This window comes from Ovis aries, chromosome 2, assembly GCF_016772045.2.
Source record: "Ovis aries strain OAR_USU_Benz2616 breed Rambouillet chromosome 2, ARS-UI_Ramb_v3.0, whole genome shotgun sequence".
Classification (NCBI taxonomy): Eukaryota; Metazoa; Chordata; class Mammalia; order Artiodactyla; family Bovidae; genus Ovis; species Ovis aries.
The window spans coordinates 130,207,620-130,233,797 of NC_056055.1; the positions used below are offsets into that span (position 1 = coordinate 130,207,620).

At 43.2% G+C, this 26,178-nt stretch overlaps 1 protein-coding gene and 1 non-coding gene across 4 annotated transcripts in view; both read left to right on the plus strand.

Annotated features, from left to right (window-relative positions):
- The first annotated feature begins 236 nt into the window (after nt 1-236).
- Nucleotides 237-26,178, plus strand: part of ZNF385B (zinc finger protein 385B) — a 482,159-nt gene continuing 456,217 nt past the window's right edge. For 2 of the 3 annotated variants that reach the window (XM_027964789.3, XM_015093333.4), the window contains exon 1: nt 237-421. The gene's annotated coding sequence lies outside the window, so the exon portion shown is untranslated. The remainder of the gene's footprint in view (nt 422-26,178) is intronic. The other variant, XM_060409681.1, reaches the window with a different exon arrangement.
- On the plus strand, nt 8,241-8,338 carry LOC114113370 (U8 small nucleolar RNA). The gene has a single exon (XR_003588411.1). It is a non-coding gene; the product is annotated as a U8 small nucleolar RNA (small nucleolar RNA).

Consider the following 26,178-nt stretch of genomic DNA (forward strand, 5'->3'; position numbering starts at 1 on the left):
CTGGTGAACCGTCGCCAGCTCCCGTGCGCGGGAGAGGCGTTGGCGGGTCCGACCGCGGGGGTCCGCGGCCAGGCCGGGCGCCGGGCGTCTGCCGAGCCAGGCCCGAGCCCAGCCCCGGCCCGGCGCGTCCCGCGGGCTCCGGGCACACGCCCCTCACCTGGGCGAGGCAGGGCGCGCAGGCGCTCAGCGCGGGGGCCGCGGCGGGAGCCTCAGCCCCGCGCCCGCCCGAGTTGGACAGTTCCGGGGCCGCACCCGGCCGAGCTGTCGCCGCCGCCGCCTGGGCTGCCGCAGACCGCGGGAGAGCGTCTGCGCGAAGCCCCAGCGCAGCCCCGGCGGGACCGCCGCCGCCGCCCGAGAGCGAGCAACAGCTTCTGGGCTGGAAGAGCCGCTGCCCCCACGCACCAGCGGCCCGCGCGCGAAGGTAAGCCCCGGGCGCCCAGCCCGGCCGGGCCGGCCGCCCCCCGAGCGGGCGCCGCCTTCCCGCGGGCCCCCGCCCGCCTGCACTGGGCGAGCCGGCACCTGGGCGCGCCGCCCGGGGGAAGGGCCGCCGCGAGCCCCCCTCCCGATGGAGTTTGCACTTTGTCCCGCGTCCCACTTGTAGAGGAGGATGCCTGGCCGCCGCTCGCCCGGGCTGCGGGCTGAGGCTCCAGCGAGCTTCTGGAGTTAGGGCTGGGTCGTGGGAGCAGGAGGAATGGAGGCGACCCCAGTGTGGGCTCTTGGGCTCCAGTGCGCCCAGACCGAGGGAGGATGGAGCAGGGCAGAGAGCACCCGTCTGTGGTTAGCCGCAGTGCCTCCGCCACCTGGGCTGGACGCCTCTCCCTTTAGTACAGGGAAATGGGTAGTTTGGGGACAGAGGTGTGGGAGGAAGATAGCAACTGAAGCTTGGGATCCAGAAAGAGTTCTCCAGATGATTGAAGGTGAAATGGGGGCGGCGAAGCAGAAAGAAGGTCTCCAAAGTTTGTACTTGCGGGGAGCCCTAGGAAGAGTGGGGGTGGGGAGGTTCGGTTACCAAGCTGCAGGTGAAGGTGTCAGCACGGGATGGGAGGACACTGTGGGACTGCGGAAGGGACAAGGAGAAGGGGAGGGGGAGGACCATCTGCTTTGCCACGGTTGTTTGCGGGGGCCCGTGGGGAGAAGGAGAGCTGGCAGGACGCTGATTCCCTGGATCCTTCCACAGGCTCTGGAGGACATACAGTTTTTATGGAGAACCTGGGCGTGGGGGGGGAATGCTGTGGTCCTTCAAAGAAAATAGATTGCCTTCATGCCCCTACAGCCATAAGTAAAAAATAAACAGTTTTGGAATGCCCTCAAAAGTTCTTGGATTAGGGAACGCGTCTTCGTTTTCCTCATTTTCATGCAGAAATGTGATTTGCAGTTCTCTTTGGTTTTGCTTTGCTCAAGAGCATCTCACCAAGGTGAACCCAAACTTAGTTAAGATGTGGCAAAAGATGCTCAAACAGAAGAAATAAAACATTTGTGTTGCAGGGCCCAGCTTAAAGCGTAGAAACTGGCAGCTACAGAATAGTGCATGAAGCTGTAAAAAAAAAAAAAAAAGGCATTTGTCAAATTAAAAAGAAGGGTTTTTCACAAAGTAAACTATGTGTTAGATAAAGGATTTGGCTGGAAAGAACTCCCTTAAGTATTTCAGGGCCCAGTTTCTCTGGTTTTCAGAGTCTTTTCATCTTATTTTGATGCCTTATGTGCAATGAGTATATGTGTTATCTCTTCTCTTCCCTGTAACAGATAAATGCCCTTTGAATGCAAATATGCATTGAAAGTTACGTTGTTACCTTAGGTTCTTAAGGTGGAAAAAATATTTGACTAAAGTGTTGGTTGTAGTTCAAATTTTATATTCTTATAAAATCAAGTATTCATAGATTTATAATTTACACTCCTACTTGTTTCCAGAAGTGATTTGAGGAAGCTTGGAATGAAAACCACAAATCAAAAAGCTGTTCTCATAGATCTGCTTGACGTCCCTTGGATACATTTGTAGTAAAAATGTGTTTGAGAAGGTGAATTCTCCTAATAAAGGAAAAATTACTGTTCTTTCTGGAGTCATCCTTGTGATATAAATGTTTTGCAGTATAATTCGTTAAGTATTCCATTTACATTGTATTGTTTTACATTATGTAAGTGATCTCGTTAAAGAAATTTAATAACCATTAAATAGCATCTATATAAAATAATGTTGATATTTTGCAGTATTTTACCAATATATAGATTCACATAGCAAAAAAAAAAAAAAAAGTGAATTTTATGTGTTCTTCTTGGATTGAGGCAATCAAGGGAGGGGGTCTCCTCTACAGTCAAATGAGAGAAGGAGCTGTCATTAGTACTTGTCACCCAAACATGGCCAATTAGTGAGACCTGTCAGCAGTTGGAGGGTAACTTTATAAAGTGCAACTATTATGTGAGGATTCATTAAAGTGTTCTCAGCATTTTTTCCCTCAGGCTGGTGACCTGGCTCAGAGACAAGAAAACCAAAAAAATCCTCCAAAACAAACACAATTCCAAAAGGTGAAATGTCTACACAGATAATGCTTTGTAGAGCTCCTACCATGGAAGAATCTAAAATCCATGGACTACCTCCCCAGCTGTAGATTTTTTTTTTTTCTTCCAGCTGAGTTTGAAGATATCATTGCTCAGTTTTAAACAGGAACAATTTATATTTTAAAAAAACGACCAATGAGTTTACTTCTCACTGGAGTGACTGCTTTATTTGTGAAAATCTTTGTTCACAGAAATAAACAGCAAAATTGGCTTTCTGCTGTGCGTATAAAATCCCATGTCTTCGAAGAGCTGAAGAGTGAGGAGAGTTTGTCCCACTGCTTTTTATTTGCTTTTGGGTTTTTATTGTGACCCCACCACCACCTCACTATTTCACTATATTTTACCACCTTCCCGACTCCGTCTCTGTTCCTGAGTGTCTCATACAGACTTTTTATCCTCCTTTTTCTGTTTTTTTTTCTTCTGCAGATTTTTCTTGATCTTCTTTTCCGTATAGATGACCTCTTTTTACTCTTTTGCATGTGACTTTTTATTCAGTGGTGTCCTCTTATTGGTGCTAGGTTATTTCCACTTTCCTAAATTTCATTTTGACATTTGAACCACCCACGAGGGGCCTTTATATTATTTTCAGGTGCTTCAAATCTAACAGGTGTAGCTCTAATCAATATTGTTCTCCTTACATGAACAAGGGTGACTCTCTGTCAATTTCTATACTTCTCAGTCACCTAGAACCTTTCCAATTTATTTTGTTCCCACACATAATTCACGGACAAATGCTGTCTCCACGATGCCTCACAATGCCAACTTCTCTACCTTTTTATTGCCACTGTGACTCTCTTTGTTCAGACTCCACTTATCTCCTTCTAGAGACTACCAGGATGTCTTCCTGACTAGTTTCCCATCTCCAGCCTCTCTCATTTTCAATCCATCTTACACTCAGTTTGCAGAATAAGCTCCTTAAAGCAGAGCCAAGCTCAGTCACTGGCTGATAAACTTCTTCTCAGTGCTCTACCAAGTGATATATAAACCTCTCTCTTGTCTGACATTTCAGGCTATTTGCAATCCAGCCCCAGAGTAGCTCCACATTTTTTACTTTGATCTCATAGATTCATTCAATATTTAATTTATTCAGTAGATATTTGAGTACTGACTACATGCCAGGCAGAGCTATAGGTAATAATTCTAGAAGCAATACAATATACCTCATATATTGCTCAGTGATATGCTTCAAATTTTCTTTTTCACTGGTGGGGTCCACTGTAAGAATATGTTATGTGGTTGATAAGGGGCCCCGGTAATCCCACTGGCCTCCCTTCCCTTAGTCTCTGAGGCATCATCACAGACTCATGAGTCTCTGTGAAGTGACTGGAGAATCACTGCCCTAGATGAAGGCAGTGTTCCCTCTATACACAGCAGTCTTCTGCTTGTGCCATTTTTCTGCCTGGAGCAGACCTTTCTGCTTCCCCATTACCATTTCCGTCTGTCTGAGAGTCCGTGCAATTGCTACACGGTTCCTGATCTCCCTCTCAACTTCAGCTTCTGCTCTTCCAAACCTGGTTACACTTTGCTTGGTCTCCCCTTGGAGCACAAGTCCAGGTCTTCCTTAGGTGCGTGCCCTTTTTATTTTCTGCCCTAAGGGCATCAGGCTAACCATGCTTGGCCTCAATCCTTCATTTCCAGAAAAACCCAGCTCAGGGCCTGGCTTCTCATGGGGCCGCAACAAATAATTTAGTCAGATTGATGTCTACTTGGCCACTTAGTTCTTTAGTCCACCTTCTGCCTGTAACAGTTGTTTGTTTTTTATGCGTTAGTTTGCTTCTTACAGTAGAGCCAGTGCTTTGCAAACTTGAATATGCATCTAATCATGAGAGGATCTAATTAAAATGCAGCTTTTGGTTCAGCAGATCTGGCAGGGCCGAGAGGCTGCATATCGACACGTTTCTCGATGATATTGAAAGAGCTGATCCTCAAACCACACTTTGAGTAGCAAGGTAGTAGTTCATGCTTCCTCGGCTTGAGGGTTTCTGGCCCTTCCTCCCTGCCAAGGGATTTTGCTACAGCTACTGTTTGCTTTGATATTAGATGATTTTGAAGATGCTTCAGGTCTCGCCGTGCTCCCCATAGCTGAATGGAAGGTGCCACTGTCCCCTGGTATTTCCCCCTTATTGTGTTGATAAAGTATGACGATGGCTAGTTCTCCCTGTTTCATTTTTTCCGGCCAGTTCCTTTGCTTTGTTATATATTTCTTCTCATTTCCCATTGTTTTCAGATTATGCCTGTTCTCCTTTCTCATTCTGCTATGATTTTTGTTGTTGTTCCTTTGCTATCTCTGGTTCTTGAAATTCTCTTTGGATGCCTTGGCTGACTCCCTGCCCCAACTGTTTTCCAACTGCTTCCAATTTTTTTTTTTTTTTTTTTCTATGAAAGGAGCACTGACACAGGGGGGCAGATTCCAGCTCTCGGTCTACCTTTACTGCTCACATGAGATGTTGGCAAAGCTCTTTCTTTTCTGGACTCCTCCTTGTGGATGGACTGTGTGGGTTACACGGCTTCCTGGGTCTGCTTCAGCACCAGACGCCATGTGGGATCCTCACGTGGGGCAGAAGCGCAGGTTGAGGGAGGAAATAAGGATATTCTGATGACGCTGGTGTTGGTGCCTGCTCCCAGCCAGTGTTTCTGTTCCAGGTAAACAAGTTGAACTTGTGTTGTTCTCTTACTACTCAGAGAAAGACTCATATTAAGAAAATAACTATTCTTTGGCCTTTGCTAATCCAGTTGTTTTCAACTGTGGCTTCACACTAAACTGAGGAGTCCTTGAAAAAAAAAAATACTGGCATTCTTAGCCTACCTCAAGGGAATGATTTAATTTATCAGTATTTTTTTAAGTCTCCCCAAGTGATTCCAATCTGCAGCCTGGGTGGAGAACTACAGGATCTGAGGGCAGTGAGGAGTGGCGAAAAAAAAAAAAAAAAAAAAGAACACAGCGTCGTGCTGAGTCAAACCCTGGCTTTGTTCCTCACCAGCTTTGAGAGCTTGGGGATGTTACTTAAACTTAGGGCCTTGATTTCTTGATCTGTGAAGTGGGTTGACTTGGTTGTTGTGAGGAATATGTGAGAGCCAGAGGTGCAGTATTGTGTGCATTGTGGTTTATCATAACAATTATTCTATTACATTTTACATCTGTTGAATCACTAAAGGGTCAGTCATCTTGCCTTAACAGTTAATACTCTCACCCTCTGCTCAACTTTAACATATTCAGCACAGTATAATCACCTTGAAAGGAAATTTATGAGCATATTTTCCAGAAGTGGAAAAAATACAGCAGAAGGCGTACATATTAATAAAACCAATCACTTTTTTGTATTTGACGCATTTGGTATGCCACATCAACTGTATGATCTCATAAATAGTACAGATGAATTAAAATACATACAAACTGATACAAAAAGATGACCAGGCTTTCATACATACTTCCTGAAAAATGACTTAGCCCTTTAATAAAGACAGTTCTATCACCAACAAATAGAAAGGACTGAATATCATGAGTCTTAGAGAGCATTTTATTTTAGAAATAAATATGAATGTGCTAAACATTTACATGTCTAAGTTTATAATGCGAAATGAAATTTAAAAATAAGAAAAGCACACACAGAGAAAGCCTATCTTATGCAAGCTAAAGCTAGTCAACTTTTTCTTCTCTTTTTGGCTGAGATTCTGAAATAGCCATTATACTGTGATGTCATTAGCCAGTCAAAATTGGACATAACCAATATTAATTGAGAACCTATATCCCCCCTTTTTTTTCTGGACACATCTGAAAATAAATAAAAGGGGTATTCACTAGTTCCAGTGGGCCTGGCATAAGGACTCCATCATGAATATCAGGAGTTGTTAGGCTAATGAACTCTGGGTTTGAAAGAAATGCAGATGGGTACTATTTTCATCTCTTTCTCTTAGAATAGAATGTTTTATCTATGCATTATTTGCTTTTGATCAGTAAGAGTATTTTTCAATGAAATCTTCACTAATGTTTATTCTCCATATTGTCTTTGTACTTTAGAAAATAACACAAGTTAGAAGAGACTATGAAATTTTTAAAAGAACTTTTGAGTCATGCTAGGGAAAGGACCATTGTGAGAAATGATTAGCTAATTCTTTTAAATCTTTGTTTTAATATACTCATGTTAAAATTGTATAAAATTCTACATAGAGTTGTGATTTTTGATGTGTGTTAGTTAAAGTATTTGGTCTATTACGTATGGTATTCAGAATCTACAGACCTGGACTCTTGATCAACTTAAACTGTTCACTAATCATTAGAGTTCAGATTCTAGTTCCGATTCACCTCAGGCTTAATACATTGCTATTTCTGTGAAATATTAGTTAGGGATGTGGAAATGACTACTATTCAGTCAGAGAAAATTATTGTGTGTCTTGGGTTAAAAGGAATTTTTTTGCAATATTTATCCTTCATAAATTAGAGAAGTGAGACCCGTATAGAATCTAGGAAATTTAAAATCTGAGCCTAGGAAAGGTAAAGGTTACAAATAAAGGTAGAAAACTTCTGCTGATGTTAACACTAGAATTTAAATTTCACCCAGAAATTGTGTGGACTCTATACTGTCCTTCAATTTGATACTTTCAGTTCAGTTGCTTAGCCGTGTCCAACCCTGAGCGACCCTATGGACTGCAGCACACCAGACTTCTCTGTTCATCACCAACTCCTGGAGCTTACTTAAACTCATGTCCATCAAGTTGGTGATGCCATCCAACCATCTCATCCTTTGTCATCCCCTTCTCCTCCTGCCTTCAATCTTTCCCAGCATCAAGGTCTTTTCTGACGAGTCAGTTCTTTTACATCAGGTGGTCAAAGTATTGGAGTTTCAGCTTTAGCATCAGTCTTTCCAATGAATATTCAGGACTGATGTCCTTTAGGATGGACAGGTTAGATCTCCTTGCAGTCCAGGGGACTCTCAAGAGTCTTCTCCAACACCACAGTTCAAAAGCATCGATTATTTGGCACTCAGCTTTCTTTATAGTCCAACTCTCACATCCATACATGACTACTGGGAAAACCATAGCTTCCCTGGTGGCTCAGATGGTAAAGCGTCTGCCTGCAATGCGGGAGACCCAGGTTGGATTCCTAGGTCGGGAAGATCCCCTGGAGAAGGAAATGGCGATCCACTCCAGCACTCTTGCCTGGAAAATCCCATGGACGGAGGAGCCTGATAGGCTACAGTCCATGGGGTCGCAAAAAGAGTCGGACACGACTGAGGGACTTTACTTAAATAGCTTTGACTAGACAGACCTTTATTGGCAAAGTAGCGTCTCTGTCTCTGCTTTTTAATATGCTGTCTAGGTTGGTCGTAGCTTTTCTTCCAAGGAGCAAGCGTCTTTTTAATTTCAGGGCTGCAGTCACCAGCCGCAGGAGCCCAAGAAAAAAAATTCTCTCTCACTGTTTCCATTGCTTCCCTATCTATTTGGCATGAAGTGATGGGACCAGATGCCATGATCTTAGTTTTCTGAATGTTGAGCTTTAAGCCAACTTTTTCACTCTCCTCTTTAGTTCTTCACTTTCTGCCATAAGGATGGTGTCATCTGCATATCTGAGGTTATTGATATTTCTCCCAGCAATCTTGATTCCAGCTTGTGCTTTATCCAGCCCAGCATTTCTCATGATGTACTCTGCATATAAGTTAAATAAGCATCGTAGAATATAAGTTAAATAAGCATCAGGTAGGATAATCCTTACCTGTTCCTCCTCTTGGAGGGCAGAATAAATGTGATTTGATACTTGAGAGGTGGGAAAGCTCCCTCACAATCTTAGAGAGAGGTATTACCTTGTATGTCATGAAAATTATGCTGCTGAGAATAGGAATAGCATAAAATGCTATTGGTTGTGTATACATAAATATACCTGTATATAAGCACCAGTATATTTTGATTATATATGTATGAGATGATCTCACCTTAAGCAGTTGGTTGTTATGCATGGTCTTTAATAATATTTGGAGATGCTGATGATTAAACAAACCTTCCCACGCTTGTTACTCTATTGAAGGTGGGAAGTAGGGTAGCCTAATGGTTAAGTTCAGCTTCTGGAGTCAGACTTTGTGAGCGCAAATTCCAGCTTCTCTGGTCATTAGCTGTGTGATTTTTGACCAAGTTAATCAACCTATCTGTGCTTGAGTTTCCCAAGTCCAGGAGACAATAAAGGAAACTTTAAAGGCATCATTGTCAGGTAAAAATGAGATAATACACATAACACACTTAGCAAAGGTCTTTGCTACAGAACGACATGAAGTTCTACAGCACTCACAAAGCTAGCCATTATTGTAAATTATACAGTTTAGTAATTAATATCAACTACTTCATAGATAGACTAATTTCTTTGCCAAGAGAATTTTTGCAACTCTGATTTTTGAGCCTTCTGTTTGAAACTGACTTCTTATTTTTAAAATTATATATGTCTTTGTTCACTTGTCTGTCTTTCCTTGTTGACTTTAGGAGAACAATGAAATGGAAAGGAGAACAGAGGTGGAATTGTAAGCACTACAGGAACTCTTGAAAACATGTAACCGTGTGAAACGCAGGCAGATTTTTAACAGCAAAATATATAACTTGGGTTTTAGATTTTTGGAAAGACCAAGTGACTTAAAACGTTGCTTCTGCATGAGTGTGCTTTGTGAACCCTGTACGCACGTGTAAACCTGGAATGTTTGGAAGTGACCCAAATCAGAGCGAGATCCAGGTATGGGAGCCAGGTTATGTAACCAGTGTCTGTGTAACCAGGGCGGACTCTTTCAAGGACAGTCTCTTCTCAGGCACCTGAGTTGTAGTTGAATAGTCACCTGGATCCTCCTGGGTTCACAGACATTTATTTTAACTCCTGAATTGGATTTTCTGTATTGGAATTTAGATAACAAAATAATTATCAAGAAAAAGACATAATTGGTGAACTACATACAGCCTTACCAAAGAGTTTAAGTCTGTATATACCGAATTACTACATGTATGATTCTTCGTGCTCACCCTCACTTCCACAGAAATAAAAGTGTCAAGACTCAGTGTGTGGAAGGTAAAATCTTATTCTTGTTTCTCTTTCGCATAGCCTTCTTCTTGGGTCCCCAACATGTGGCCACCAGACTGGTCCTAAGACCTCTCTATTGCAGTGACTCTTGGACTTTTAGCATGAAAGAAAGCCTGGAGAACCTGCAAAAAATGCAGATTCCTGGAATTCATCCTTGAAGTTTCTGACTCAGAAGTCTGAGGGTAGGATCCAGGAATACAAATATTTTTTTAAATTGAAGTGCAGTTAATTTACAATGTTATATTAATTTCAAGTATACATCAAAGCGATTCAGTTTATATATATATATAAGTATATATATATATATATACACACACACACATTTTTTTTTCAGATTCTTATATAAGATATTGCATATAGTTCCCTATGCTATACAGTAGATCCTTATTGTTTACCTGTTTTACATATAGTAGTGTGTATCTATTAATCCCAAACTCTGGAATCTAAACTTTTTATCCAAATATTTTATAAGAATCACAGTTGATTCACAGACCACACTTGGAAATCAGTATTAATTTTCTAGAGGAGCACTAGTTTCAACCTGGGATGCATATCAGAATTACTGTGGCTCTAAGTGAAGTCCAGTGAAATATGCTCAGCTCTGTCCCTCCACGCTGCATGAACCACTGCTGTGAGCCATCCGTGTGGCCTCTGTCATGTGTGAATTCTAGAGAACCAGGCTGTGTTCTCTCATCGGCTACCCACTGGCCTTTACCCACAGGTTTTCATCCACTGTGATTCTCCATGGTGATATGGACCGCTGGCCACGACCTCAGTATCCCTGTGAGTTCCCTTGTAATACTCAGATTCCAGGGTCCAAACGTAACCCTCCAAAGTCTAAAAAGAAATGATGGGAGGTAAGGTCTTGGAGCCAGAATTTCTCCCCTGTTCCGCAGATGACAGTTGTGCTTTGGTGGAGTTCTCTAACCCGGTCTCTGTTGCGCTCCAGACAACCCCAGGGGCTGTGGTAACCAGCTGGAGTGCAGTGACATGTAGTCGATACAGAGACCACCACGACTGCTGAATGTCAGCAGTGTCTCTCCCCTTGCACGGCTCCGGGCCTCTCCCTTCTTTGCCTCCCGGGAATGCCACTTCCCCTGTCCTTGTGGTTTTCTGGTGGGAAACAGAGGCTCCTTCTCTCTGGTCTCTTCTTGTCCACCACCCTCTTCCACAACTGCCAAGTAGAGGCCAGATGACTTTGCCAAGTATGCGGACGTGATGGCACATGTTCAAACTACCACTGTCTTGGCAGAAGGACCCCTGTAAGCCCTTCACACCCTTGAAGTCTTTCTTGCCTCCTTGTATAGACCTTACCTAAGCAAGGTTTAAATTTGTTGAGAATTTCACAGGCTCTCGGATCTACTGTCTTCTTACACTGCATTGGCAAAAGAACAGTATAACGTACCCTTGGCTGGCAGGGGGATAGGCAATCTGGTCTTTATAAATATCTGATTTCTTGAAATGTTTCTGAATTATCAAGAATTAAAGCAAGAAAAATGTTTACTGTGTTTGGGTAATAGTTTTGAGTCTTCAGTGTGGGTATTTCAATAGTACAAATAATTCAAAATGCAAATTATAGAATGTTTTAGTGTTGCTGTATAAAATAATAAAGAAACTGTATAAAATAGTGAAAGGAAGGAGGGGGCATATGTATACCTATGGCTAATTCATATCGCTGTATGACAGAAACCAGCACCATATTGTAAAGCAACTATCCTCTAATTAAAAATGAATAAATTTTTAGAAAGTGACATTGAAGATGATGAACAACTCTCTTGCTGATTATTTGAAGAGCCAGCAATAGTGTTCTGTCTTGTTAAATAGATTTTTAATTTTAATATTATTTATTTAATTTTTTGGCTGTGCTGGGTCTTTGTTGCTTCAGACTTTCTCTGTTTGCAGCGAGCAGGGGCTCCTCCTTGTACAGGTTGGGCTTCTCATTGGAGTTCCACGCAAGTTCTCTTACTGCGGAACATGGGCTCTGGGCTCTGGGGCTTCGGGGGTTGTGACCCATGGGCTCTGTAGGGGCAGCACACAGGCATAGTTGCTCCTTAGCCTGTGGGGTCTTCCTGGATCAAACCCACCTCCTCTGCATTGGCAGGCAGATTCCTAATGGCTGGACCACCAGGGAAGTCCCAAATAACCTTTCTTTTTTTTTTAGAAAAACAAAATCTATAAAGCCCCAGGGAGTGGTTGAGGGTTAGGTTTAACATCTTCTCATTGCAAGATCATGTCATGATGGAGCCCTGCACCCAGCCTGACGCAGCCCTCCTAGATGACCACTTCTCTCCTCAGTGATAAGGAAAGCTCACTGGCAACTTAAGGGAGCAAGGTTTGTTGAAGGTGAGTGATTGGCAAAAAGATATACCTACCTGGAAAATGATATCACCAATCAAATTAGATGAGAAAGGGAATTATGCGTATGGGAGAGCGCCGTGTTACAGGTCTTCTCCAGAGGTAATTATTGGTCTTGTGGCAGTTCATTTTCTAACACAAGGGGAAAACAATTAAAAGGCAACCTCTGAACTGTCCCGTCTGGCTAATAATGGTGGTTGTTGGAGAGGCCCTTCCTCCAGAGGATGGAGTTGTAACTGTCTCTGGGGCGCGTGCTTAGTTGGAAGGTGGTGCCACACCTGAGGTCTCTCAGACTAGCCCAGATCTTTGTTTCTGATGACACTGGAAGCATGATTTCAGCACCGGTTGAAGCCACTCTCAGCAGCCCAGCATGAAGAAAGGCTCAGAGCAGAATCTCTGTGAGCCCCTCACCCCACCCCCATGACTGCTCTCTCCCAACCTCCTTTAGCGACAGGACGAGGCATGCCGGCTGCTGCCAGAATAGGTGGCTTTGAACAGACATGTGGCTGTCTACAAACACCTGAAGGGATGATGTGTGCACAAAGTAGATTCATTTTTCCAAGGTTCCAGCAGCCCCGACCAGATTCAGTGGGCAGGATGGTAAGGAGGCAGATTTGAAATCAACACGGGAAGAACTTTCTAATGATTCAAACTGTCCTGTAATAGCCTTGAAGTTTCAAGCTCGCTCCAGCTGTCAGTGTGCAGTGGATGAGAAGACCAGCCACCAGAAACAACAACAACAAAAAAGGGAATTTCTCTGGTGGTCCAGTGGCTAAGACTCTGTGCTCCCAGTGCAGGGGCATGGGTTCGATTCCTAGTCAAGGAACTAGGTCTCACATGCCTCAACTAAGAGTTCATATGTAGCAAGTAAAAAAATCCCACATGCTGCCACTAAGGATCCCACTTGCCATTATGAACACTGAAGATTTCATGTGCTACAGCTAAGACCCAGTACAGCCAAATAAGTAAATAAAAAACACACCTAAGGGTAGCTGCAACTATCATTAAAAAAAAAAAAAAGAAACAACAATAAGGAGATCTGGCACTGCACGGAAACTTGACTGGGTTGATCACGGTAATCAGTGCCCTTCTTGGCGCTATTGATAAACCATGTAACTATAGGCAGTGGAGCAGGACATATAAGAAAAAAGGTAGAAGAGACGTGAAAGAATAGTTACGATGTCTTTTTGCCCCAGATTATTAAGCACATTGCTTTTATTGAGCATCTGCTACGTGCCAGGGCTTCCCTGGTGGCTCAGCTGGTAAAGAATCCACCTGCAATGCTGGAGACCTTCATCCGACCCCTGGGTTGGGAAGATTGCCTGGAGAAGGGAACAGCGACCTACTTCGGTTTTCTGGCTTGGAGAATTCCATGAACTGTGTAGTCCCTGGGGTCACAAAGAGTGGAACTCTACTGAGAGACTTTCACTATGTGGCAGAACATTGTATCATTTAAGAGCCAAAAGGCACAAGATCCCTGTGTGTCCCCGCTTAGCCAGAATTCTGCAATTGTTTTTCTGTGCCTCACATGAAGGTCAAGCCCTGTGGTCATCCTCAGTGACTTTCCATAGGCTGTCCTGAGTTCTCATCATATCTGAGCTAAACTCCTTGATGATCTTTTCATGTTCTCATATAGTATTTTCTGTTTCTCTCATGGTGCTTGCAACATTAGATTTTAACAGTCAGTTTGTACTGATTGTATTGATTTTTTCCTTACTAGACAGTAAGCTCTTTGAAAGCAGATCCTTAGTTATCCAATTAATGACTGAATATCTAGAAATAGTGAACTCTAGTATCTGTTGTCTGAGTATTTGATTACTCCTCTTATTTCATCCTGTTCCCAAAAGAAATATCTAGGAGGAATTTTATCCTCAAGTTAAGGACCTAAGAGGAAAAATACCGGAATACGCTTTATTCTCCCGGCCCTGCCTTTCCCGTTCTAATCACATCCTAAGTGCCTATCCCATTCATTCTATTCCAGGGGAAGAGCAGAAGGTACTAAAGAGAATGAGGTAGAAAAAAATGCCCAATATTAGAGAAGGGGAAAATCACTTTTAGTGTAGCTCCTTCATCACCTTAATTAGATGTATTGCCTTCAGCAGCACTAGTAGAATGAGGAGAAAATCCTGCTCCTGATGTTAACTAGCTGTGTGACCCAGCACTAGTCCTGTGACCACCTTGCTATTTCTTCTCAGTAAAATGAAGAGTTTGCCCAGGCAGTTTTCAGGGGCTCATTCTGGTCCATGCGTGCATGCAGAGTTGCTTCAGTTGTGGTCTGACTCTGAGACCCAGTGGCCTGTAGCCCGCCAGGCTCTGCTGTCCATGGGATTCTCCAGGCAAGAATGCTGGAGTGGGGTGCCATGCTGTCCTCCAGGGATCTTCCCTACCCAGGGCTTGAACCCCTGTCTCCTGCATTGCAGGTGGTTCTCGACCACTAGTGCCGCCGGGGAAGCCCCTATTCCGCTCCAGTACGCTGTAAATCATAATATCTTTTCCCTTCCAAGGTTTTCTGCAGTTCTTTTCCTCTTCGTAGTATTCTCCTGAATAATCAGGAATGCAGAATGATATTGATGAGAAACAATATTGAGAGGTGACAGTGGAATAAAACTGTGTTTGTGATCTAACACATCTAAATTGAGTCCCTGCTGTATGGCTTTGGGCAGATTATAATCATCTGCAAGCCGAAGATTCGTGTCCTGTAAAACAGGCATGCTATTCTACATTTCCTGGGATTGCAGGACTCAGTGAAGTAATGGATATGGAGTGCTGATTCTATACCACAAACATAATGAGCTCTTGGAAGATGATAGTAGTTCTTATTCGGAAGTAGCCCCCTCTCTTTCTTCCTCTTCTGTCCAACCCCTGAAAGATACCCACACACAAGTCCTAAAGACCTTACTGGGCATAGGTTTTGTGCGTGTGTGTGTGTATGTGTGTGTAGTCCTGAGCATCATTTCTCTTCCATCTAGAATTAGTAGAAGACAGTCAAGGTCCCTTCCTGCTGGGGCAGCCTGCTCCTACGTGTATAATGGCCAAATGAATAACCCATTTCACAGTGATGGGGGATATATTTTATTTTAACATTTGCATAGAAGACAGGAATGTTACTGGAAGTAGGTGTGGGGTCAGCTATCTTAATATCATGTATAATATCACACTCAGATTGAGAGTCTTTTATTTTAAAAAGCTTTGACTGAGCAACAGTGACACAGCAGCTCCCAAGTCTGACAATAAAGAGACACCTTATAAAAATTTATGAAGTTCAGGTTGTAAAAAACAAACCACACACAGCGAGTAGTAGCATTTCTTATTAAAATAATTTTAAGTTCGTGTCTTCATGTCGCCTGTAATAGAAGCTTGTGGCATGGCTAGATACCTCAACAGCCTGTAAACTTTTATATGGGCTTTTGAAAAGGGATGATAGTTTTATGAGATATGATTTTCTCATCTCACCAAATTAGATTATTTGAGATAGTGTCCCAGGATGTAAAATTTCAATCCTGAGTAAATCTGTACCTCAGAGACTTTGCAGCCTGCTAGCAGAGTGGAAATGGAGTGTAATAAATCTGCCCTGAGCCCATTTCTCTCCGCACAGCCCCGTAATTCATTCTCTGCTTGGTACCCATGACGACTTTTTCATGGCTAATCAGTCTGTATTCAGGCTGGCTTCTCTCAAGTGCAAGGTGCGTGCATGCTGTCGCTTCAGTCGTGTCCGATTCTTTGCGGCTCCGTGGACTGTAGCCCGCCAGGCTCCGCTGTCCATGGGGTTCTCCAGGCAAGAAACTGGAGCGGGTTGCCATGTCCTCCTAGGGGATCTTTCCGACTCGGGGATCAAACCCATATCTTTTACATCTCCTGCACTGGGAGGTGGGTTCTTTCCCACTAGCGCCACCTCAAGTCCAGTACCTCCTCCTCCATCCAGACGGCATCTCTCTCTTGGCAAGCTATACCCCTTCTGCGTGTTTTTCGAGAGCCGTGTGCCATCAGGGGCCCAAGATGTTCCTAATCATACTCTGGCTCTAAGGTGGCCTGTTTGTTTACAGTGTACTTTTTAATTGTATTCTTCTAGCATTTTTGGCTGTGCTGGGTCTGCATCGCTGTTGGACTTTTCTCGAGTTGTCGCAAGCAGGGGCTACTGTCTGGTTGCTCTATGTGGGGTTCTCAGGAGAGCAACTTCTCTTGTTGCAAAGCGTGAGCTCTAGGGTGCGAGGGCTTCAGTGGTGTGGCTCCTGGGTTCCTACAGGCTCAGAAGTTGGGGCACATGGGCTTAGTTGCTCCGTAGTGTGTGGGATCTTCCCAGATCAGGGATCAAACCTGTGTCTCCTGCATTGTCAGGCCGATTCTTTCCCACTGAGCCACCAGGGAAGCCCTGCTGCAATTCACTTTCAAAAAGGTATTCTGTTTAAAAGAGATTAAAATAGATAACAGCATCTCTGAGGTCACCTCAGAGATGGGTCCTGTGGGTCCAGTGAGTATTTCAGTTGGGCTTTCCTGAGTCTTCTCCGAGGGGCGGAGGAGCTGCCGCTAACACAGCTGGTTTCTTTATCGCGGTCCCTTCCACTTCATCCATGAGGAATGCCTCTCCATCACTCCCAGGGTGTCTCTCTTTCCTTCACTTCAGCATTGTATTGGTTTAGTGGCACCACCATCAAATGCTGCCGCAAAACCAAGAGTGGCTGCAGGTAACTTTTAAGGAGCTTGGGGGTGGGGGAAAGTGTAGGAACATTTCCTCCAAGGTAGAGTCGAGGTTATCAGACTGAACTGCGGATTAAACGCATCATTTCCAGTCCCGATTCCACTCTTAATTATTTTTGTGATATTGACCAAGGGATTTATTTTCATTGGGCCTCACTTTTGTCATGTATAAAACAAGCAGTAGCAATGGCACCTTTTAGGAGAGAAAATACTATGAATTATAAATTATACAGACATGGAAAATTGTCTTCTCTCCCTCCCTACAATTTAACAACTTATTGTCACAAGATTATGTTAATGGACCTGGGACTTTGGAAGAAGAGTTATCAAGGGCATTATGCCACCCCGCAGGATGTAGGTCAAGCATCACTCAGAAGTGAGGTTGTGTAGAAGGCTGATTAACAGTTGTAACAGCCCGGACAAGGAGCAGGGATCTAGAGCAGCAGTTTGATGCAGAATACAAAAAGCGAATGCTCAGCGGGACAGAAAAGTGGCGACGTCAATGGCATCCAGTTTGTTAGTTTTAGGGGAAGAGTTATCTTCATGTCCTTCAGTGATTTTTAAAGACAGTTCATCAAGGAGCTCCTTTAACTTTTTAGCAGAATGCTTTCACCTGAATGTATTCATTCACCTTCTCTTCAACTCCTGAATTTGCTAATAGCCTCTATTTCTTTCTTTTTTTCAGTTACAAACATATATATATATATTTCCAGGTTATTTTCCATTATAGGTTATTATAAGGTATTTGTTCCTTGTGTTATACAGTAAATTCTGTTGTTTATTTATTTCTTGTCTAGTTTTACAGGGGCGGAAGCTGAAGCCCTGAGAAAAGCACAAAGTGGTCCAGCCCTGTAGAGGAGTAGCAGCACAGGGCACTCAGCAAGGATAGGGCTCCCAGTGGCTTCAGGTTGGGCCGTGGACCAGCAGCATCACTCAGATCTGCTGAACCTGAATCTCCATCTTAAACCTCTGGTTTGCTGCATTTGCACATTAAAATTGGAGAAGGACAGTCATGAAGTGTAATCTCCCCATCTACCGAAAGTTCCTTTTTAGCTCCACGCTTCTGAACCTGGCGCAGGCCCTCTGGGTTCATGGAGAAGCCAATAGATAAAGGGAGAAGTGTGCCCAAGTACCATGGGATGGCTTCCTGGATTTTATACGTGAAATAAGGTAGAGGTATTTAGCCCTCACCATCATTTTGAGGGCTTATTTAGACAAATATAAATAGATAAGCAGGATATGAAATACTTATATTTCAGTTTAAGGCTTTCTAAGTTGGCTCCTGAGCAAACTCCCTTCTAATACCTTATATCTGCAGAGTCCCATGTGAAAGTATGTAAATAGAACAGGACAAGTAAGCAACATATCTGGTTAGACATCTGAGTGATTAGAGTGATTTAAGTTAAATCTTGTATCTCTGTCTCTAAAATGACTATAGGATTCTAAAGCTGTTAGACTGCCTAATTTCCAAATTCTGGAAATAGCCATTCTAGATGTTTTACAAGAATATGGCTTTAAAATGCAAACATCAGAGTAGTTGATTAACACTAAATTTGGGAAATAAACATGTTCTCATTACTGTTTTGGTAGATAGCAAGTCATTAACTCATCCAAGAAGATGACTTTCCACAGTCAAGTAAAAGAATGTATTTAGTTCCATGTCAATGGAAAAGATACTGTCTAAGAGGAAAATCTTTGAGCTGTTCTCTTTGTCTTTCACCATCTTGCAAAAGAACCGCTGACTTTGAAAAAGTCCTGCCAGGCGCACGACATGACAACTCTTGATAGTGCCAAGATAATTGAATGGGACAGATGAGAGTGAGTCATTTGTTCTGAGATATCCAGGACCAACCACCTTAAACATTTTTTGAATTCTAGGGCACCATTGTAAATATGGGATAATGGATGCTTTAGTTCTTGCGCTCCTCAGGAGGTCTCTAGGATCCCCCCCACAGGGAAACTCTTGCCAGTTCCCTAGTGTGACCATCTGAAAGGGTCACTTGTGCACATGTTACATCATTCATGGAGGCCTAGGAAATGGAACAGAGGCTGTAAATCTTTACAAATCTGATGTGAATTATACGGCGTGTGTGATCTATATAGTTCTTTCATGTGAGAGGCAGATGTGACATGCCCTTTGTGTGATGGCTTTATCTTTGATTCCTGTCCCCATCATTTTTTGTGGCACTTGCTCTCAGCTTTACAGGTAGAGTGACATTATTGTTTTGGCTGGAGTACGCTGGGTTGACAGCCTTCACTGACTGCAGCCCCTCCCCTGCTGAGATTTCCCATCTCTTGAGGCTGGCATTATATTATGCCACAGTGTGCAGCCCTGGTTCCTTTATTATTTTTGTTTTTCTCTCTTACCTGTCTTATATTCTCTCTCACCGTTCTTTAGATTGCATGGTACCCAGTCAGATAATGTGACTCCCCAAAGAAATAGACTCTATGTCAGTCAGTGGCTGCCAGAGCATACCATTTATGTAGACAAAAATATTCTATAATAGACATCCGAGTTTATTCCTTGAGAGTTTCAAAATATTACCACTTTTAAGGGTGTTAGGGTGGTTTCTAGATTGAGATAATCTGAGTGGAGATAATCAATCTTGTGTGGTGTTGGAGTAGTCAGTATACTTTTGACATAAGAAGGGAATATCTCAGATGTGTAGATATTGTACATGTCACTAAAACAAGGTTGTAAAGAAAGACTATGGAATATATGTCTTCAATATGGTTCTTCAAGTTGAATAGTTTACAGACTGTCATTCATGAGAGTTGTAATTTTACCCGATGCTGTTTATATTTGGAGTATTCTTTGTTATCACATTTTTATTTAAATTCTGAGAGTGATAGGGCTTGACATAAATAGTGTTACATTTTTTAAGACCATAATTGAACATCCTGTACATGTTTGCATGCTAAGTTGCTTCAGTCGTGTCTGACTCTTTGCAACCCTATGGACCGTAGCCTGCCAGGCTCTTCTGTCTATGGGATTCTCCAGGCACGAATACTGGAATGGGTTGCTGTTTCCTTCTCTTTGCACTGATATTAAGCCATATAGTTTGATCTTATTCAAACCATTCCTTTAACTGAATAATTATGTTTTCACCTTGATTTGCTTTCTTTCTCTTTTTTCCCTCCTTTTTTTTTTTAAAAAAAGAAATTCAGTTTATAATTACATGTGGGAATAACAATAGCCATAGCAACCAAAGGCCATAGTCTGCTTTACTTTGTGTGACAGCGTTTAAGCACTTTACATGCACTATTTTGCTTAACACCAAGGAAGGCACTAGCATCATCCCCATTTTACAGATGATGAAGCTCATGCTTAGAATTCCAGGAACTTTTCTAGGTCATAAGGCTCATGACTGATAGAACATGGTCTTGAATCCAGGCCTCAATGACTCTAGAATCTACCTTCTTTATGACAACCATAATGCAAGAGCAGAAAGGAAATCGAAACACCATCTAGTTCAAATTATTTTCACAGATGAAGAAATAGGTCAAGAGAGGTTACATGCCCCACACTAGGTCATACAGCTAGCAAGTGAGAGGCAACTTCAACTGGTGTTCATTTTCAAGGAGGTTATGTAAGCATATTCCACTCTCTCTGATAGCATAGCTTGGACCACGTCCACTCTGGACCAATGCACGGTAGCAAGGAGTATGGGTTCACTGTACAGGATGGTTCAACGTGGTTGCTCCCTCATGCTGCCCTTGCTGGGGCTTAAGAGGAGTCCTTATAGCTGGGAAGATACATAACTAGTATACCTGTTTATGTTGTCTTCTAGGCTGTAAGTAAGCCTGTTTTTAGCCAGATTCTCTTAAAGTCAGGAAGCAAGTCCTTGCTGCTGCTGCTGCTAAGTTGCTTCAGTCGTGTCCGACTCTTAGCGACCCCATGGACTGCAGCCCACGAGGCTCCTCCATCCATGGGATTTTTCCAGGCAAGAGTACTGGAGTGGGGTGCCATTGCCTTCTCCGAAGCAAGTCCCTACTAAGGAATATTCTATGTTATTAGGACCCCCCCCCCCCCATTCTCCATTCTGGGCTTCCTAGGTGGTGCTAGTGCTAAAGAACCTTCCTGCCAATACAAGAGACATAAAGGGATGCTAATTTGATGCTTGGGTTGGAAAGATCCCCTGGAGGAGGAAATGGCAACCCACTCTAGAATTCTTGCCTGGAGAATCACATGGACAGAGGAGCCTGGCAGGTTACCATCCGTAGGGTCGCGAGCAGTCGGACATGACTGAAGTGACTTAGCACGCGTGCTTCTCCATTCAAAGCAGATCAGGTCCAGGAGGAAACCAGTCTGCCTTCGTTGTTCTTTGCTCAGCCCACTCTCCATGCCCTGCCTCTAGGCTGAAGGTAGATTGAGTTTGACAGATGGAAAACCAGCAGCAGTCCTGAGACTGGCTGCCAAATGGGACAGAGGAGGCAGTGATCTGATGGGTTGTGGCATTAAACTGAAAGTGTAGAACATCGATGCACAAATGAAGGCGGTGAATGGTGACCCTCCTGAGGAAAGAGTGATTCTTTTTTTCACTACTGAAGGAACCATCTTGAAGGTTTGGAAAAGGGAAAAGACAGCTACTGGGTAAGGTATTGCTTTCTAGATCATGATTTAACTTGTAGCAGGATCTTCAGCATAGATGGGTGTCCCAATTGGACTTGTTTTTAATAGTATATTTTTCTGACCACAAAACTAAACTGGTTCAAGGAAAGTATGAGGAAAGAAGCTGCGATTCACTGAGACACACTTGTAGATGGAATGGTGGTTCACTTGATACGGTTGTGTTTTACTCTGGACATGCATTTCTCTTCCCTTTCCAGGCCTCTGTGCTGTCTTTGCCTCAGGGCACAGTTGTACAGTAGAGATGAAAGCAGAAGTTGCCCAAACTAGAGGAGAGACAGGCTCTGGTGTTCTAAAAGCTCTTAGAAGGGACTCGGTTCTCTAAGGGAAGAGCCTAGGGACCTTGGGGAAGGATAAGCAGGACAGTGTAAAAGAACAGAAAAAGAGAGGTTGATTTCTGAGGTTAGTGGATTCAGTCCTCTGGTTGTTTTTTTGTTTGTTTGTTTGTTTGTTTTGAGCACTCCAGGACTTTGTAGTGGAATTTGATCATTGGAAAGCTAGGTATTTTCCTTGCTGTGTGCTGTATTTAGTTGCTTAGTCATGTCCAACTCTTTGAGACCCCTTAGACTGTAGCCTGCCAGGCTTCTCTGTCCATGGGGATTCTCCAGGCAAGAATACTGGAGTGGGTTTCCATGCCCTCCTCCAAGGGATCTTCCCAACCCGGGGATTGAACCCAGGTCTTTTGCATTGCAGGCAAATTCTTTACTGCCCAAGCCACCAGGGAAGCCCAAGGTATTTTCCTTACCAGCCTTATAAGAAATCTTGCAGTATGTGAAGCAGGTCCCCCAGCACCAGAGTCCATGAGACTTCTTTCAAAAATGCAAATCTAAGCATGTTTCCCAGAAAAAAGTTCCTTCAGTGACTTCCTATCTGAGGAGATGCAGAAAAGTATTCCAGGCAGTCAGAATTGCTTGTGTAAAACTATGGAGTTCATGGTATATGTACTCTGCACAAGGGACTTTCTTCATCTGGATGGCAAGGTTGTTGATGAGCAGCTGGAAGGATGGGCAAGGGCCTTCATGGGTGGCCTTGACTGCCATCTGGTGGAGTCTCCTTAGGCCAATATTTTCAAATGTTTTCTTAGGAGCATACATAATTTTTAAAATAATAACAATCTTGCCCATAAACTGTGAACTCTCATGCCATGCCCTCCCCTACATAGCCTTCAACTCTTGAGGTGTCTGTATGTGACTATGACTATGGATAATAGGGAACCCAGTGTTTGATCAGATTTGGGATTTAAAATGATGACCATAATGGTGGTATGAATATACATTGAGGGGTAGAGATGGAGAATGTCGACTGGATGCAAACAGACCAAGGTGGTAAGAAGAAATTTGTGAATACAAATCGGTAGGTCCTGTGGTTAAGACTCTGTGCTCTTGAAGCAGGGGGCCAGGGTTTGATCCTTTGTTGAGGAATTAGATCCCACATGCTGCAACTGAGACCTGGCACAGCCAAATAAATAAATAAAAATGAAATCATGTCAATGTATGGCAAAACCAATACAGTATTGTAAAGTAAAAAAAAATAAAAAAATAAAGAGCACACAAAAAATAAAATAAAATCAACCAAAGTACAATAAAAGAAAAACAAAACAAAACAAATTGGAAATGTAAAAATAACTTCATTTACCTATGAATTTCAGTTTTTACTGTGAACCTTATTTGATTTGATGGTTGAAATTTAGTTTTAATTCATGGTTACTCTCCTACTCTGAATTAGATCAAATTTCAGGGGAGTGTTTTTATACATAATAAAAACCACTTCTTACTCAATGCTTAATTATGGAGAGAGCAAGACTTTTAATCATTTCACGCATTTAATTACTGTAGTAATCCTGTATAACCTGTACTATTATTATCTCTATCTTATGTATTGAAAGTGAAAGTGAAGTTGCTCAGCCATGTCCGAATCTTTGCGACCCATGGACGGTAGCCTACCAGGCTGCGAGATCCATAGGATTTTCCAGGCAAGAATACTGGAGTGGGCTGCCATTTCTTTCTCCAGGGGATCTTCCCATCCCAGGGATCGAACCTGGGTCTTCTGCATAGCAGACAGATGCTTTACCGTCTGAGCCACTAGAGTGATCCATGTAGCTCAGTGATCTTATGTATTAGGTCTGTAACATTGAGTACTTTGCCAGAGTCAAATAGCTCTTAATGATTAGAGCTGGGATTGGAACCCAGATAGCATACCTCCTAGTATGTGCCAGTATCTTTGTTCTTAACCAGTGAAGTTATGGTGTGGAAGCATCCATGGGGAGGGTGCCATTTCGTCCTTGAGTATGATCAGTCCTCTCTGGCAACTCTTGCCATTGCATTTTCTTTCTTCATCCCATATGGTTCTCAGACATCATTCATGCAGGTTGCTCTGGATCTTCAGGAAGGATCCATTCAGCTATTCACAATCTATACCACACTTGCAAGAAACTTGTTGAGGCTGTCTAGGACCTAGAGCAGTGGTCTCAACTGCAGTTTTGCCCCCAGGGACATTTGGCAGGGCCTGGAAATGTTGGTTGCCCAAACTGAGGGTGGGGATTACATTACTGGAATCTAGTGAGTAGAGGCCAGGGATGCTAATAAACACCCTACCATACACAGGACAGTCCCCACAACAAAGAATTATTGTTGACAAAATGTTCATAGTGCCAAGGTTGGGAAACTCCAGCATAGACATGAAATTACATTTCAGCCATTTCATTTACAAAGTCTTGCTTTATTCCCAGCCTTGCATCTTCCCAGGAAGGCATAGATTCCCTTGGTTCTTAGGTCCACCAGACCTTCTGTGTTTGTTGTGACTTTCCCCTCCATCATGGCTCAGTTTCGGGCTATTAAGTGGGCTGGGACCTGGCCCCCTTTTCTGGTACCCACTTAAGTTGAAACACTCTGCTTACCTTTTGGCTGTTTCCCTCTCCCTTCCTTTTATCTAGTCTGAATGTAAGAAGTTTTGCTCTTATTCATCATATTTTTCCAAATCTGTTGCCCATGAGTTCCCCTAACATTTGAAACAAACTGTAAGAATTGATTACCTTTTCCTCTGCTTTATGCTATATAATCTCTGTCCTGGGGGCAATAAATAGAGAAAAGTCAGCACACTGAACGAAGTTTTACAGAAATGCAAGGAAAACCTTCGTTTGTCCATGTCAGCATTTTGCAGTCTCTATTCTGAGGTATCCCACTGTCCTGGAGAAGTCACTAGATTTTCTAGGAAAAGGAAGAGCTAATGCATGAGTTTCCTCCTCTCTAAGAATCCACACGTGGGTATAAACAAACCATTTACATTTGTTTATTCCACGACTTCCACAAAGCATTTGACCAGAAAGCTTTTCTTTTTCATGAAGTCCCCAAGAACGGCTTGTACATAATTTTGAGAAATGCTAGTCTGTGTGATAAATGTGACCTTTATCTCAAAGCATTGGTGGAGAAAAGAGGACAGTCCTAGAGATGTTAGAAGTTAGACTCAACAAGACTTGATGAATGAATGGTCCTGGGAGGTAAAGTAGCAGGAGAAATTATTGAGAAAATGATAGAAATTTCAAGATTGAAGGAACAAATTTTGTGTCATTCTTTTTTTTTTTTTAATTTTACTTTACAGTACTGTATTGGTTTTGCCATACATCAACATGAATCTGCCACAGGTGTACACGTGTTCCCAATCCTGAACCCCCCACCCACTTCCCTCCCCATACCATCTCTTTGTATCATTCTTTATATATCGCCAAGTACTAGGCACCAGAGATTTTAAAAAGTGCAAAACCCAAAATGACAGTCCTGGACTTATCTCCCTCCTGAATTACTGTAATGGCTTTCTAAATGGTCGCCTACATTTCCTTCAGTGCGTCTTCTAATCTCAACATCACAAAGTGACCAAAGGAACCTTTCTAAACACAGATGCAATCATGGCATTGCTCTGATCAAAAAACCTCTATGACTCAGTTTTGCACAAAGACAACCCAGATTCCTTTTCATAGTGTCCAGAGGCTCTTGTTAAAATCTTCTTGAATATGGATTTACCATGGGGTGGTGAGAAATGAGCAGCGGCTCTTATTAAGCAGATCTTGCCTTGCACAGCCAGTACCTATGTGCTGTGTGCTTTAGGGACTCTGGGGGACAAGACAGGCTGTCCTGGGGCCCTTGCAGCTGCTCCTGCCTCATGCGGATGCCTCACTTTATAAATATATCATGAAAAGTGAAAGTGAGAGTCGTTCAGTTGTGTCTGACTCTTTGCGACCCCGTGGACTCTACAGTCCATGGAATTCTCCAGGCAGGCCAGAATACGGGAGTGGGTAGCCTTTCCTTTTCCAGGGGATCTTCCCAACCCAGAGATCACACCCAGGTCTCCTGCATTGCAGGCACATTCTTTACCAACTGCGCTATCAGGGAAGCCCTATAAATACATCATAATTTACTCTAATCTCAGAGTGGGAGCATGTGTGTTTCTGTCTCTGCCCATGTAGAGGTCTTCTCTTTGTCCCTCCACATCCACTTTCACCCGTGTCCACTTGTTTCTCTACACTGAGGGGCTGACCTGAGTGGACTGAATCTATGGTATCCCTTGGCCTCTGTCTTACAGTTGGGTGTGGTTAGTGGAAAATACCAACAGGAGATAGGAGAGAGGGAGTAGAGTGACATCAGAGTGCGTATCCCCTGGATCCCTCTCTGCAGGGGTCCCACAGTCTGGCTGTGTCCTGTGCTGGCCAGTGCTTCCCTCCAGGCAGTCTCCCCCATGGTCTTCCTCTCCAGGCTGGGGTAACTGCTCTCTCTCTGGTCGGGGTAACATCCCTTCTGCTTTAACTCCTGCTTCCGGCATATCCTTATGGTTCCACTATGCCCAGATTGTATACTTATAAATAGTCCCTTAAAAATAAATCTTCTTCAAATATTTTCCCAAGCTG